Here is a 17,933-nt window from a genome sequence, read left to right as displayed (position 1 = left end):
AGATCATGGTATCCAGTCCCATCACTTCATGGCAAATAGATGTGGAAACAATGGAAACAGTGACAGACTTCATTTTCTTGGGCTTCAAAATCACTGTAGATGGTGACTGCAGACGTGAAATTAAAAGACAGTTGCTCTGTGGAAGAAGAGCTATGACAAACCTGGACAACATATTAAAAAGCAGAGACAGTACTTTGCCGACAGAGGTCCATATAGTCAAAGTTATGGATCTTCTGCTCTATGGGTGTTAGAGTTGGACCGTAAAGAAGGCTAAGCATCAAGGAACTGATGCTTTTTAACTGTAGTGTTGAAGAAGACTCTTGAGAGTCCCTTGGACTTCACGGAGATCAAACCAGTCAATCTTAAAGGAAATCAGTCCTGAATACTCATTGGAAGGCTTGGAAGGCCTGATGCTGAAGCTGAAGCTCCAGTACTTTGGCCACCTGATGCCAACTCATTAGAAAAGGCCCAACTCATTAGAAAAGTCCCTGATGCTGGGAAACATTGAAGGCTGAAGGAGAAGGGGATGACAGAGGATGAGATGGCTGGATGGCATCACTGACTCGATGGGCATGAGTTGGAGCAAACTCCGGGAGTTGGTGATGGACAGGGGAGCTTGGTGTGCTGCAGTCTATCGGGTCACAAAGAGTCGAACACAGCTGAGCGACTGAACAACATCAAAAGTAAAATAAATTTTATTACAGGTACAGATTTCTCAGAGATTTAATAAAGTTAATTCCCAAAATATATTTATTAGGTCAGTGATACATATCAGTTTATGAAGTGAAGTGAAGTCACTCAGTTGTGTCCAGAGTTTGCAACCCCACGGACTGTAACCTACCAGGCTCCTCTGTCCATGTTATTTCCCAGGCAAGAGTACTGGAGTGCGTTGCCATTTCCTTCTCGAGGGGATCTTCTCCACCCAGAGATTGAGCCCAGGGCTCCAGCATTGCAGGCAGATGCTTTACCCTCTGAGCCATAGCTCTGTATGTACAGCTAAATCCAAAAAAAAAAAAAGAGAGAATATATATACATATATCCTTACCTGATGCTGGGCAAGACTGAAGGCAACAGAAGAGAGCAGCAGAGGATGAGATAGTGAGATAGTATCTCTGACTCCATGGACATGAATTTGAGCAAACTCCAAGAGATAGTGAAGGACAGGGAAGGCTGGCATGCTGCAGTCCATGGGGTTGCAAAGAGTTGGACACGACTTATCGACTACAAAACCTTGCATAAATAGACTACACTTCTCAAAAAGAGTCATAGGCTGGAGGAGCATTCTCAAGTCACATCCGGTCATTGATACAGAGCTTGAGCTAGGAATTTAAATCCCTGTGTTCATCTTTTTATACACAGACATCTCTTACTGGCCAATAAAAAAGATGAACACAGGGATTATATATATATATATATATATATATGGGCTTCCCTGGTGGCTCAGAGGTTAAAGCATCTGCCTGGAATGCTGGAGACCGAGGTTCGATCCCTGGGTCGGGAAGATCCCCTGGAGAAGGAAATGGCAACCCACTCCAGTACTCTCGCCTGGAGAATCCCATGGAGGGAAGAGCCTTGTAGGCTACAGTCCATGGGGTCGCAAAGAGTTGGACACGACTGAGCGACTTCACTCACTCACTTCATATATATATATATATATATATATATATATATATAATCTATCTATCTATCTATCTATGTGTGTGTGTGTGTGTGTGTGTGTGTGTATTCTGAAAGAGATGGAATACCAGACCACCTGACCTGCCTCTTGAGAAATCTGTATGCAGGTCAGGAAGCAACAGTTAGAACTGGACATGGAACAGACTGGTTCCAAATAGGAAAAGGAGTACGTCAAGGCTGTATATTGTCACCCTGCTTATTTATCTTATATGCAGAGGACATCATGAGAAACGCTGGACTGGAAGAAGCACAAGCTGGAATCAAGATTGCCAGGAGAAATATCAATAACCTTAGATATGCAGATGACACCAACCTCACAGCAGAAAGTGAAAAGGAACTAAAAAGCCTCTTGATGAAAGTGAAAGAGGAGAGTGAAAAAGTTGGCTTAAAGCTCAACATTCAGAAAACAAAGATCATGGCATCTGGTCCCCTTTCTTCATGGGAAATAGATGGGGAAACAGTGGAAACAGTGTCAGACTTTATTTTGGGGGGCTCCAAAATCACTGCAGATGGTAATTGCAACCATGAAATTAAAAGATGCTTACTCCTTGGAAGGAAAGTTATACCAACCTAGACAGCATATTGAAAAGCAGAGATATTACTTTGCCAACAAATGTCCGTCTAGTCAAGACCATGGTTTTTCCAGTGGTCGTGTATGGATGTAAGAATTGGACTGTGAAGAAAGCTGAGCACCGAAGAATTGATGCTTTTGAACTGTGGTGCTGGAGAAGACTCTTGAGAGCCCCTTGGACTGCAAGGAGATCCAACCAGTCCATCCTAAAGGAGATCAGTCCTGGGTGTACTTTGGAAGGACTGATGCTGAAGCTGAAACTCCAATACTTTGGCCACCTCATGCAAAGAGTTGACTCATTGGAAAAGACTCTAATGCTGGGAGGAATTGGGGGCAGAAGGAGAAGGGAACGACAGAGGATGAGATGGCTGGATGGCATCACCGACTTGATGGACATGAGTTTGAGTGAACTCCGGGAGTTGGTGATAGACAGGGAGGCCTGGTGTGGTGCAATTCATGGGGTTGCAAAGAGTCAAGACACGACTGAGCGACTGAACTGAACTGAACTGATATATGTATATGTATATACATATACATGTATATTATATATGTAATATACATGTATACATATATATACGTGTATAATGTGTATGCATACATATATGTACATATACATGTACACATGCATACATATACGTGTGTGTATACATACGTATATACATATATAATATATATGTGTGTTTGTGTAGTATATACACATACACAAAACAAGGAAATGGTTTTGAGAATCAGTTTACACAAATCCAGAGTCCATAGGGAAGGCAGTAAGAAATGTAAGAACACAAAAGTCTAGGATTCAAAAGACAATGGCCAAAGCTGTTGTCCATAGGTAGAGTTTCTTTCTCCAGGGAATGTCTAAACCTTCTTTTAAGACCTTCCAATTGATTATCAGGCCCACCAGGATAACCTCCCTAATGACTGATGAGGGACTTAATATCTGAAAAAAATTCTTTTCACAGGAGAAGCTACACTGATGTTTTATTAAGTAATTAAGAGAAGGTGTATATATGCTAGACTAGCTCATGCTTTCCTTCCCTCTTTCCAACTCTTATGAAAGCATAACTCTTATAGCCTACTTATTCATAAACAAATTGCAAAGGAAATTCTAAGGACTGTAATTTAGCCTCGCCAAGTTGACATACCACAAAGCCATCACACATGTGATGTCCTTTCACTAGATTTCATCTCTGAGCTATATATACAAAAGGATTAATCTTAAAATCAGTATAAACTCAAATTAAAAGTTTATAGCATTAGTTCAGTTCAGTCGCTCAGTCATGTCTGACTCTTTGCAACCCCATGAATTGCACCACACCAGGCCTCCCTGTCCATCACCAACTCCCAGAGTTCACTCAAATTCATGTCCATCAAGTCGGTGATGCCATCTAGCCATCTCATCCTCTGTCGTCCCCTTCTCCTCCTGCCTCCAGTCCCTCCCAGCATCAGAGTCTTTTCCAATGAGTCAACTCTTCGCATGAGGTGGCCAAAGTATTGGAGTTTCAGCTTCAACATCAGTCCTTCTAATGAACACCCAGGACTGATCTCCTTTAGGATGGACTGGTTGGATCTCCTTGCAGTCCAAGGGGCTCTCAAGAGTCTTCTCCAGCACCACAGTTCAAAAGCATCAATTCTTTGGTGCTCAGCTTTCTTCACAGTCCAACTCTCACATCCATACATGACCACTGGAAAAACCATAGCCTTGACTAGACGGACCTTTGTTGGCAAAGTAATGTCTCTGCTTTTTAATATACTGTCTAGGTTGGTCATAACTTTCCTTCCAAGGAGTGAGCGTCTTTTAATTAGCATAACCTTTAATAATAATTCTCTAATACCATACAAGTTTTAAAATGTTCTACATAGGTAGTCTGGTTAGCTATTGCTGAATAACAAACTACCCTAAATTTAATAGTGTAAGAAAACAATCATTTTATTATATCTCATATTTTTGTGGATCAGGGGCTCAGACAGCACTCAGTGGGACGATTCTGTGTTCCCTGTAGCTTCAACAGAGGTCACTTGGCAATATTCAGCAGGCAACAGACTGGTCTAGAGGGTTCAGGACGGCTCCACTCTTACGGCTGGTTTCCCTCGGAGAGGTAGATTAAAATTTAGGCTCAGCTGAAGTGATCAAAAGGAGCACTTACATGTGGTCTGACAAGGCAGTCTCACAGTGATCAGGCCTCTTGCATGGTAGCTCAGGACTCCCAAAGGGAATGTTCATGAAACCCAGGCAGAAAAAGCAGAGTTGCAGATCACCAGCCTCAGCAGTCCAGCTGCTTCCTACTGATCAAGAATGTTGCTAAGACCAGTTCAGATCAAGAAAAGGGAAATCTGATTCTAAGAGACCAAGTAATCTATCACTCTAGGAAATCTTTGTGGTGGTGGTTTAGTTCCTAAGTCGTGTCTGACTCTTGCAACCCCATGGACTGTAGCCCACCAGGCTCTTCTGTCTGTGAGGTTCTCCAGGCAAGAATACTAGAGTGGGTTGGCATTTCCTTCTCCAGGGGATCTTCCTGACCCAGGAATCAAACCCTGGTCTCCTGCATTTCAAGCAGATTCCTTAGCAACTGAGCTACAAGGGAAGCGTAGGAAATCTTTGTAGGGGTTAATAAATGTAAAAATGTAACCGGTGGTAAGAGGATTCAAAACTGAAAAATGTATCAACTGTGTAGCCAGTCTTGGTTACCTCAGCCAGGAAAGTATCAAGGAGCTTAATACTTAATAAATAAATAATATTATCCTCAACATGCTGCATATGTATCAACATATATGATATGTATCAGTGCATCTCATGCCTTAATATCCATGTTAATTACCTAGGGAAGGTGGAAGTCCAAGTCACTCCGTCGGGTCCAGCTCTTTGGGACCCCATGGACTATACAGAGCATGGAATTCTCTGGGCCAGAATACTGGAGTGGGTAGCCTTTCCCTTTTCCAGGGGATCTTCCTAGAGATCTTGTTAAAATGTGGATCTAAGATAGGGCCTGGAATTCTGCATTTCTAATAAGACCTCATGTGATAGCAGTGCTTCTAGTCAGATGAACAAAGTAATGAATTTCATGGGTCAAGAGACTTTCTGCAAAGGGCTATATAGTAAATATTTTGTGGCCTCTCAAAGAGTATTTGTCACATATTTTTAAAAATCTGACCACAGATACGTCACTGGTATTCAAATTTGGCTGCATAATAGAATCATTTGGGAAATTCTTAAAAGTACTGATGCCTAGGTCCTACCCCAAATACTCTAACTGGTATAGGGATAAGGATCCTTAAAATTTCTCTAGATTAACTCTAGGGCTTCCCTGTTGGCTCAGTGGTAAAGAATCCACCTACCAGTACAGGAGACACGGTTCAATCCTTAAGAAGATCCCCTGGAGAAGAAAATGACAACCTACTCCAATATTCGTGCCTGGGAAATCCCATGGTCAGAGGAACCTGCTGAGTTACTCTCCATGGGGTAGCAAGAGTCGGACACGACTTAGCAACTAAACAACAGGTTAAACCTACTATGTGGTAAAGTTTGAAAACTAATGATCTAGATCACTTCCTATTTCTACCTACTTGTATCTTTTGGGCCATTAAATCTCCTGTATTAATTCACTCATTCAGTTGTAAATCTTCTTCAATACATCTGAGTGAGTGAATTAATACAGATCTCTCTTCACTTGAATAGGACACTGACAATCTAATTAAAAAATAACAACCCAAAATCGATGCTGTCATCAGCACACCCCTGCTCCCACTAGGAAGACTATCCCCAATGGACTTCATGTTATTAATAGTAAAATAAAATGAAGTTGGATGCCAAATTTAGAAATGATAGAAAGGGATGAATAAGTAGGTTGCTGGGGCAAAAAAAAAGTGAAGCACAGAAAACTTCAAATAAGTAGAGTGGTAAATTGCAAGGCTAGTATAAGTAGAAATTACCATAAACCTCATCAGGATAATTAAGAAAAAAACTATAAGAGGCTTCACCTAGACTAGCATTTTGCTTAAAAACTAAAGAGTTATGAACATGCCAATCTCTAAGTGGCGTGAGAAGTTTACTTAAAATGTTCTCTTAAATATTTTTAACTCTCAGACTTTTATACTATGTATCTCTGCATTTTACAGGGTTTCCAAAGAAAGCTATGAATTCTTACTCAGTTCTGTCTGAATTAATATGCTTTTTAAATAGGTGGATACTTTTGAAAGCATTATAACTGCTACCTTTCTAAGCAAATAACTTTAACTGTGAAATTCCTATTTTAGTAATGCAACTTGGAAAATCACTTTACATTTGCCATCTTTCCTAAGCAAAATTTTTCTATAACATTTTAATGTATTTGTTGATAGTTTTGTTAATAAATTATTAAAGAAAACAGTAAATTATTCTATACCCAAGTAATACTCCACTTTTCATTACATACTATCTTTTCTCTTTAACCTTCCTGAAGTTTTTGTTTCAGCTCTTCCCTGTGAATTGGCTCCCTTAGTTTTAACCTCCTGGACTGCATTTCTCTCTGCTTCTAAATCTTCCATATAAAATAGTACATCTTCATACAGTAAAATGCAACTGTAAGACGTAGTTAATACGATCTCCTCATTCATTCATGCATTCAACAAACAAAAATAGTACATGCTCAATAAATATTCACTTACTCTACTAATGATGCTCAATTCAAATTCTGACCATGATCTGAACTTCACTTAAATACTGAGCACATAGTCTAAGGATTTCAGAGTATATTTCTTGTTACCTGGAGATCTGTATTTGCTGTTTAGTCACTCAGTCATGTCTGACTCCTTGTGACCCCATGGACTGTAGCCCACCAGGCTCCTCTGTCCTTAGAATTTTCTAGGCAAGAATACTGGAGTGGGTTGCCATTTCCTTCTCCAGGTGATCTTCCTGACCCAGGGATCAAACCCCCACCCCCTACACTGGCAGGTGGATTCATTACCTCTGAGCCACCTCCTTTTAATTTAAAGAGTTCAGAAATGTATTTGGTATCTCACTATTCAAGTGAAAGTTACGTCTGTTGCAAGCAAAATTTTCTATGTCTGTCTGCTTTGTGTTATGGACTCAAGAGATAATCAGTATACATGTATATCAGTACATCCACTTCTCCTTATGACTAACAGCTAAACGTAGAGGGAAATGAAAATTACACCATCTCAGTTCTTTGTACCAGATAAACTTCCAGTTATATTAACTATGTTATTGTACATAGTTCATGGTTACTGTTATTCACTGCTTCTAACCTAGATATTAATTGTGTTTTTCCTTGTACAACTTAGGGAAAGGCACATATGACCTCCCTTGGGAAAAATGTCTCCTACCCTAGTTATGATCTGTACATCTTGTGACTGAGAAAGGGCAGGAGGTGCATTTGCAAAAATTATAAACTTAAAACTATCAAAGGTGGAGGTACATTTAGGAAGATGATTGTTTTATCAGCTAATCAGTTATAAACCCACTATAAATTTGACCCAATCTGTTTTTAAATATTTTAGAATAAATTTTTATCACAGTTTACTGATAAATTCTGCAATATTCCATCTCATTTATTTCTAGAAAGGAAAAAAAATTAATTAAAATTGTAACAGTTAAGCAAACCATACACAAAATCTACATGGCCTATTTCATTAACATTAAAAATTCAGGACTTCTAAAAATAATATTTAACATTCCATTGCTATTCCTTACAACTTCATCATCAAATCTGCTGGAACAGTAAGCAGCAATGATTAATGTTGTATATATTTACTTTTTTATTCTGAATCAAATCAGAGAGTCATAGCAGTGAAAATAAAGCAACAATGGTTTTAAAACAACAATTAAAGGAAAGGGAAACTCTAGGTAATATATACACTTAAATCACACATTCACAAACACATTTACCTTGCTCTCTGCATAACACCCCAAATAATCAAAAGGGCACATGCTTATAAGAGTCAGATGAAAAGAACTCTTAGAGCAAATTCTAGGACAACACAAAACAATCAAAATTATATCACTATGCTTAATAATGCTACAATTGTATGTTAACTTGTCAGATTCGCTTTGACTGTGAATAAAATATGTTACCTGTACAGTGTTTCCATCAGAATCAAAATGTTCACATGCATTACCACTATCAGTGTGAAAAGTCCGTAAGCTTTGTTTTCTTGCAGTTCTAAGTTGGTGCAAAGGTTCTTTCATGTCTTGAAAAATATGGCAAATTTGTACTTCTAAACCAGGAACTGCAGTTACTGCTCATGGTTTATCTGATTCTTCTTCAAAGACTATAAGAACAGAAAGTCTGGTTAAAACACATGATAGCCCCAAATTTGGCCTAATCTCTGTTTGAATTATTAAGTGACTTTTTTAAACTGGTGAAACTGCTAAACCAAAATAAAATGAGCTCAATATGTCAAGGTACAATGATTATTAACTAGGAGAAGATAAGATGTTTTATAGGACACTTATTAAGCCCATTTGACTAATTAGAGTGGTTCACATACAAAAAAAAAGGTAGTTGAGATCAGACTATGAAATAGAAGAATTTGAACAGTATACACACTTCCTTAGAATTTGCTTGGTGCTTTCCATCTTTGAATGTTTGCTTATGCCTTTCTTATAATTATTTGTATTTTCCTCAGGCCTAATCTTATGCCTTGGCAAATAAGAGCTCAGTCTTAATTATTCTGCTCATCTTTTATTATATTTCCCCAAGAATAAGAATTGTGTGTGTGTGGACTATAGCCTACCAGGCTCCTCTGTCCATGGGATTCTCCAGCCAAGAATACTGGAGTGGGTAGCCAATGCTGGGAAAGATTGAGAGCAGGAGGAGGAGGGGGCAACAGAGGATGAGATGGTTGGCTGGCATCACCAACACAACGGATATGAGTTTGAGCAAACTCCGGGAGATAGTGAGAGACAGGGAAGCCTCGCGTGCTGCAGTCCGTGGGCTCACAGAGTCAGATGTGACTTAGTGACTGAACAACAATACGAAATTTACCCGGTGTCAGAGTTTATCAAAAAAATATGGCAAAACACAACTTCTAATAAAATAAAATTACTGTCACCCATTAGTGATGGTGATTTGGTTATAGTAGTAATTAAACTCATCTGATGACCTGAAAGGCACCGTTTCCTTCTCTGCATAATTTTTATCAAAGTGATTCACAAACTATTTAAAATATACTTGTGCATTTTCTGTGTCAAACGTTTGAGGACAATTTTTAAACATAATAAAACCACCCTTCCCCTGAAATATCAAAAACGTCAATTTTCTAATCCATAAAAATAAAAACATAAAAATTTAATTTATAGAGGCACTGGAATTCAATTTCATGCAAAACGACAAATATTTACATATGTGTAAACTAATGGGCTTTAAATTCCTGTCCTATTCCTTGGATCTGTCCTTGACCCTGTGGTTCTTGATTCTGTTGCCTGTTGGCTTTAGGAATGGGCTACCAGTAATCCTTAGATGTGGCTGTACAGTGGAAGCACTGTTTAGAAAGGACATTGCTGCATGTCATGTCAAACTGCTAAAGGACTGTCAACACTGGAATACTGGAATCTGTGCTTTTAATGAGCTTCCTGCCACCACTCTGACACTGTTCTAGATTTACATATTCAAGAAGCCACTGAACTGAATAGTCCTTGTGGATAGTGATCCAAATTTTACTGTACATACTAAATAAATATATTGAAAATTAAACTTGTTAAAAGTGTTTTTATCACTAAATTCAAAGTTCAGCAGTACATCATGGCATTTTTCTTGTAGTTGCTTAGTCATCTCTGACTATGTTTGCCAACCACTGAGAGAACAGGATTAATAAAGCATGACTTTTGGATGGTCTGTATTTTAAAAGATGTTAAAGATATTGGAGTTAATGAAATTGTTGTTGTTCTTTAGTCACTAAGTCATGTCCAACTCTTTTGTGACCCCTGGTGAGCTACATGGATTGTAGCCCACCAGGCTCCCCTGTCCATGGGATTTCCCAGGCAAGAGTACTGGAGTGGGTTGCCACTTCCTTGTCCAGGGGATCTTCCCTACCCAGGGATCAAACCTAGATATCCTGCATTGCAGGCAGATTCTTTACCACTGAGCCACCACAATGAAAGCCCCACAATGAAATTACACCTGCATATAATAAAATTAAATCTAATTCATGAATTATAAATATACAATGGAAAACATTTACTTAAGCCACCAAAGGTCTGAAATTTTAGAAAAATTATATGTATGAATGTGGGCAGGTACATGAATATATGTATTAACATAAGACAATGACTTTAAAACAAATTCAAAAGAAGTTAACCTCGCATTTGCAGTATACTTCTTAACAGCAAGAAGATAAGCTTTTTTTCTCCATAAGTATTGTCCTTGAACATTTAATGTATCTTTTATGATTTGATGTCTTGGCTGTGCATCTTGATCAAATCCAAATTCTATTCCAGCAACTTGAGGAAATCTGAAATTTAAAAAGATATTCTCAGATAATTCTACAAAATATACATAATAATAGGTAAGATAAAGTATTAAAATTTAAGTAAGCACATTGTGCAAAACTAAACAAGTAAAGGACTAAGATGGCAGAGTAGAAGGATGTGCTCATCTTCTCCTATGAGAACTCCAAAACTGCAACTAGCTGCTGAACAACCATAGACAGAAGAATGTTGGATCCCCCCCCCCCAAAATAGATTCCTCATGTTCAAGGACAAAGAAGAAGCCCAAACAAGATGGTTGGAGGGGAAAATTGGATTTAGAATGAAAGCCCATACCTGCCAGAGATGCTTGGAGGGCTCAAACAAAACCTTGTGCACACCAAAACCCAGGGACCCCACAGAGTCTGAACAGACCTGCCTTTGAGTGCTTGAGTGTCCCCTGTGGAGACATGGGTCAGCAGTGGCCTGCCAGGGGGACAGGGGCCCTGGCTGCAGCGGAGCTCGGCAGCGAGGCATGTGGCACAAGTCCTCTTGGAGGACATCACTATTAGCCCCATCATAGAGCCACTGGGCAGATGACCCACCAACTGGAGAACAATTATGCCAAAGATGTTCTTGCACTACTGCAAAAGTTCTAGGGCCCACAACAGATTTCCCAACCTGGGGAATCCAGCAAAGGGACTGAGAACCCCCAGGAAATTTGACTTTGAAGGCCAGTGAGATTTGATTACAGAACTTCCACAGGACTGGGAAACAGACTCTTGGAGGGCACAGACAAAACCTTTTGCACATCAGGATGCAGGAGAAAGGAGCGGTGACCCCATAAGACACTGAGCCAAGCTTGCCTATGAGTGTCCAGGAGTCCCCAGCAGAGACAGGTCGACAGTGGCCTGCCATGGGGTCAGGGACATGGAATACAACAGTCCTGGGAACCAAGGCATGCTGGCATAAGCCCCTTTGAAAAAGGTCACCATTACTGATTACCCTACCATAGTCTGGCCTCAGGCCAAAATACAGGGAGGTAACACAGCCCCACCCATCAAGAGCAAATTGGATTAAATATTAATAAGCATGGCCCTGCCCATCAGAGCAAGATTCAGATTCCCTATTAGCCAATCCTTCCCATCAGGAAGCTTCCACAAACCTCTTATCCTTCTCCATCAGAGGGCAGACAGAATGGAAAACACAATCACAGAGAACTAACCAAAGTGATCACATGGATCACAGCCTTGTCTGACTCAATGAAACTATGAGCCATCACCTGTAGGGACACCCAAGACTGACAGGTCATGGTGGAGAGTTCTGACAAAACATGGTCCACTGGAGAAGGGAATGACAAACCACTTCAGTGTTCTTGCCTTGAGAAACCCATGAACAGTATGAAAAAGCAAAAAGATAGGACACTGAAAGACCCCAGGTCAGTAGGTGCCCAATATGCTACTGGAGAAGAGTGGAGAAATAGCTCCAGAAAGAATGAAGGAGCCGAGCCAAAGCAAAAACAATGCCCAGTTGTGGATGTGACTAGTGATAGAAGTAAAATCCAATGCTGTAAAGAACAATATTGCATAGGAACCTGGAAGGCCCATGAATCAAGGCAAATTAGAAGTGGTCAAACAGGAGATGGTGTGAGTGAACACTGACATTTTAGGAATCGGTGAACTAAAATGGACCAGAATGGGTGAATTTAATTCAGATGACCATTATATCCACTACTGTGGGCAAGGATATCAGATGACCATTATATCCACTACTGTGGGGAAGGATACCTCAGAAGAAATGGAGTAGCCATCATAGTCAACAAAAGAGTCCAAAATGCAGTACTTTAGTACAATCTCAAAAATGACAAAATGATGTCTGTTTCCAAGGCAAACCATTCAATACCACAGTAATCCAGGTCTATGCTCTAACCTCTAATGCTGAAGAAGCTGAACTTGAATGGTTCAATGAAGACCTGTAAGACCTTCTAGAACTAACACCAAAATAACATGTCCTTTTCGTCATAGAGGACAAGAATGCAAAAGTATGAAGTCAAGAGATATCTGGGGTAACAAGCAAGTTTGGCCTTGGAGGGCAAAATGAAACAAGGCAAAGGCTAACAGAGTTTCCCAAGAGAACACACTGGTCATAGCAAACACCCTCTTCCAACAACACAAGAGAAGACTCTACACGTGGACATCACCAGATGGTCAACACTGAAATCAGATTGATTATATTCTTTGCAGCCAAAGATGGAGAAGCTCTACACAGTCAGCAAAAACTGGGAGCTCAAATCATAAAGTTCTTGTTGCCAAATTCAGACTCAAATTGAAGAAAATAGGGAAAACCACTAAATCATTCAGGTATGACTGAAATCAAATCCCTTATGATTATACAGTGGAAGTGACAAACAGATTCAAGTGATAGCTTAGGTGAATGATTCAGATTTGTGATCTCTGAAGAAGAGAATTTAGCATCAGGATTAGGGGCCAGGCTTGATCACTCAGAGCTTTTGTGCGGCAGAAGTTTTATTAAAGTGAAAAAAGGACAGAGAAGGCCTCTGACACAGATCTAAGAAGGGAGACAGAGAGTGCCCCACTCGCTAGTCTTATCAAGGCCGTATATGCTTTTACCAGAACCACTCCACAACATACATCTTAAATTAACAAAATTAGAACTAAAAAAAGGAGTGCGTCAAGGCTGTATATTGTCACCCTGCTTATTTAACTTATATGCAGAGTACATCATGAGAAACGCTGGACTGGAAGAAACACAAGCCGGAATCAAGATTGCCGGGAGAAATATCAATAATCTCAGATATGCAGATGACACCACCCTTATGACAGAAAGTGAAGAGGAACTAAAAAGCCTCTTGATGAAAGTGAAAGAGGAGACTAAAAAAGTTGGCTTAAAGCTCAACATTCAGAAAATGACGATCATGGCATATGGTCCCATCACTATGGGAAATAGATGGGGAAACGGTGGAAACAGTGTCAGACTTTATTTTTGGAGGCTCCAAAATCACTGCAGATGGTGATTGCAGCCATGAAATTAAAAGACTCTTACTCCTTGGAAGAAAAGTTATGACCAACCTAGATAGCATATTCAAAAGCAGAGACATTACTTTGCCGACTAAGGTCCGTCTAGTCAAGGCTATGGTTTTTCCTGTGGTCATGTATGGATGTGAGAGTTGGACTATGAAGAAGGGTGAGCACCGAAGAATTGATGCTTTTGAACTGTGGTGTTGGAGAAGACTCTTGAGAGTCCCTTGGACTGCAAGGAGATCCAACCAGTCCATTCTGAAGGAGATCAACCCTGGGATTTCTTTGGAAGAAATGATGCTAAAGCTGAAACTCCAGTACTTTGGCCACCTCATGTGAAGAGTTGACTCATTGGAAAAGACTCTGATGCTGGGAGGGATTGGGGGCAGGAGGAGAAGGGGACGACAGAGGATTAGATGGCTGGATGGCATCACTGACTTGATGGACACGACTCTGAGTGAACTCCAGGAGTTGGTGATGGACAGAGAGGCCTGGCGTGCTGCGATTCATGGGGTTGCAAAGAGTCGGACATGACTGAGTGACTGAACTGAACTGAACTAGTCAATAATAATTGATTTATTCATAAATGTAATATAAAGAATAACCAGTAAAATAATACTCAATTCTATCTTGCTAGAAGGTGAAAGAGGAGAGTGAAAAACCTGGCTTGAATCTCAACATTAAAAAAGCTAATATCAAGGCATTGAGTCCCATCACTTCAGAGCAAATAGAAAGGGGAAAAGTGGAAACAGTGATGGATTTTATTATCTGGGCTCCAAAATCAAGGTGGACAGTGACTACAGCCATGAAATTAAAAGATGCTTATTCCTTGAAAGGAAAGCTATGACAAGCCTAGACACTGTATTAAAAAGCAAAACATCACTTTGCTGACAAAGGTCCACCTAGTTAAAGCTATGGTTTTTCCAGTAGTCATGTATGGATGTGAGAGCTGGACTATAAAGAAAGTTGTCAGCAATGAACTGATGCTTTCAAATTGTGGTGCTAGAGAAGACTCTTGAAAGTCCTGAAGCTCCAGTACTTAAACCACCTGATGAGAAGGGCTGAATCATTGAAAAAGACCCTTATGTGGGGAAAGACTGAAGGTAAAAGGAGAAAGAGGTGGCAGAGGATAAGATGGTTAGATGGTATCACCAACTCAAAGGACATGAATTTGAGCAAACTCCAGGAGACAGTGAAGGACAGGGGAGCCTAGCGTGCTACAGTCCATGGGGTCACAAAGAGTCAGACACAGTTTAGCAACTGAACAACAACAAGAACTAGATCCATGATGAGATCCAGGCCTTCTAACTAATAAAATTCTCCTTGTAAGTTTTGATGCAGTGAGAAGTGCTAAATCCAGCATCAAGATTAAGCTGTTAGCTAACATAAGGGAGACAAAATAGCACTGATTATTTTAATCTTAAAAACCACCAAAGTAAATTTATACAAATAGATATTTATACAAATAGATAGATCAGGCTTCTAATCTATCTCCAGATCACTAATATAGGACTCACTTCCTGCCACACCACACCACACACACACACACACACACACACACACACACACAAACACACACACACAAACGGGTCTGATCAAAGAAAAACGAATCAGCACAAACAATGAAAAAAATATTTCGTTTGATATTCTCTGTAATTAGTATACTAATAGAAAGTAAAAACTGGCATACATGTAATAAATTACACAAAAGCAGATAAGTGTTAGAAAAATAGTTTTAGAATGTACAAAGAAGAGGAAAAATTAAATGAGAAGCAAATAGGATTGATCATGAGCAAATCTACAAGCAGCGATAACACAGCCATCAGCAATGGTGACAGAGGTTGCAAGAAGCAGACTCAGCCAATGGGAAGATGCCAGCAATAAAAAGAAAACAGGAGTTCTGCAATAGGGCAGAAGAAAGAAACAAAGCCATGCAAACTTTTCTGTTTTCCCTCCACCAGTTTATGTAATGAGACACCAAAAGCAACCAGTAACTCAAGAAAGAAAGGGAGGAAGTGAAAGAAGAAGAAATAAGGGAAAGAAAGGAATTAAGAAAAGGAAAAACAGACCATGGTAGCATAAAATAATTTAGGCTGATCAAGGATGGTCACACAATCATTATCCTCAAAGTACCAATGGCATACAAGGAAGAAGATTAAATGAAAGAACTCTCTATTAAATATAAGCACACTTCAGTTTCCCTGGCTTCCCTGGTGGCTCAGACAGTAAAGAATCCACTTGCAATGCAAGAGACCTGGGTTCAATCCCTGGGTCGGGAAGATCTCCCAGAGAAGGGAATGACAATCCACTCTAGTATTCTTGCCTGAATAACTCCCTGGACACAGGAGCCTTGAGGGCTATGGCCCACAGGGTCCCAAAGAGTTGGACACAACTGAGAGACTAAGCACACACGGTACACTTCAATATATCCCACTAAATGCAATGAGAAAGCAATAAAATCCAGACAGATTAGGTAGAATATGTATTTGAAAACTCTGAAAAGTTAATTGGTCCAGATAGATTCTGGAAAAAGAATAGTATTTAAAATACTGACACACTGGTTTACAATTTTTTTTCTTCACCTAACTATCACCTAAACTCAATATGCTTAAAGTAGACACTGGGATGCAGACAGAGACAGCTCCAGGAGAAGCACTCTTAAATTTTTCTTGAAGAATAGAAAGGGAGATACTAATGCTGCAAAAGAGTGCTTTGATCCCTCACAGCTGGACCCCAATTAATCCTGGGGTTGTGGCAACAGGCAGAGGCAATGGGAGTGAGTAAATACCAAACTAGAGAGCAGAGGTTTCTCTGTTTGGAGGACCTATGGTTAAAATAGTATGAGGCAAACAGCCATTGTTGTTTTCCCCTCTCAGTCCCCCTACCAACTGCCTCGTGGCCCTAGACGCAAAGGTACTTACAGAAATACACAGCACTGTACAGCAGCTAAAGTCCTAGTTTTCTGGGTAGACAATTTTTAAAAGAGGAACACAAAGACACTGGGAAAGTTTGAGGGTAATTTGGGGCTGTGAAAGCTCAGGAAAGGAAACCCATAAAGTCATTTATGAACTCCTAAGCTCACCTCTGACCTGCATCCAAATTCATTCTATACAGCATCACTCCAATAACAAAACGAAAGATAATACAAACACACAAAAAAATTATAGGCCAATTTCACTGATGAACACAGGTGCAAAAATCCTCAACAAAATATTAGCAAACTGAATCTAATACACTAAAAGAATCATACAAAATGATCAAGTGGGATTTATCCCAGGGATACAAGAATTTTTCAAATCTGCAAATCAATATGATACACTACATTAACAAATTTAAGAATAAAAACTATGATTATCTCAGTAGATATGGAAAGAGTTTTGACAAATTGTAATACCAATTTATGATTTTAAAAAAACCTGCCCAGAAAGTGGGCATAGAGGGAACCTACCTCAACATAATAAAGGCCATATATGACAAACCCACAGTTAAAATCATATTTAACAGTCAAAAGCTGAAATTATTTCTCTAACATCAGGAACAAGACAAGGAGGCCCATTCTCACCACTTTTATTCAACATAGTATTGGAAATCCTAGCAACAACCATCAGACAAGAGAAAGAAATAAAAGGAATCCAAATTAGATCCAAATTGAAATAAGTAAAACTGTCACTGTTTGCACTGACATGATACTACTCATAAAGAATCTCAAAGATGTCATCAGAAAACTACTAGAGCTCATCAGCAAATTCAGTAAAGTTGCAGACACAAGATTAATACACAGAAATCTGTTTCATTTCTATACACTTAACAACTATCAGAAACAAAAATTAAGGCAACAATCCCATTTACTATAACATAACAAAGAATAAATATCTAAGAATAAATCAACTTAAGTAGGTAAAAAAAAACTGTACTCTGAAAATTATGAGATGTTGATAAATTAAAGGATAACATAAACAGATGGAAATATATACTGTGTTTTTGCACTGGAAGAACTAAGATTGCTAAAATGACCATACTACTCTAGGGAATCTACAGATTCAGTGCAATATCTATCAAAATACCAAAGGAATTTTTCACAGAACTGGAACGAAATTTGTTTTATAATTTGTGTGGAAGCACAAAAGATCCCAAGTAGCCAATACAATCTTGAGAAAGAAGAACAGAGCTGAAGGAATCAGGCTTCTTGACTTCAGACTACATTACAACATTAGAGTAATCAAAAAAGCACATCACTTGCACAAAAATG

The sequence above is a fragment of the Capra hircus genome, chromosome 20 (assembly GCF_001704415.2).
Source record: "Capra hircus breed San Clemente chromosome 20, ASM170441v1, whole genome shotgun sequence".
Taxonomy (NCBI): domain Eukaryota; kingdom Metazoa; phylum Chordata; class Mammalia; order Artiodactyla; family Bovidae; genus Capra; species Capra hircus.
This window is presented reverse-complemented; position numbering follows the sequence as displayed.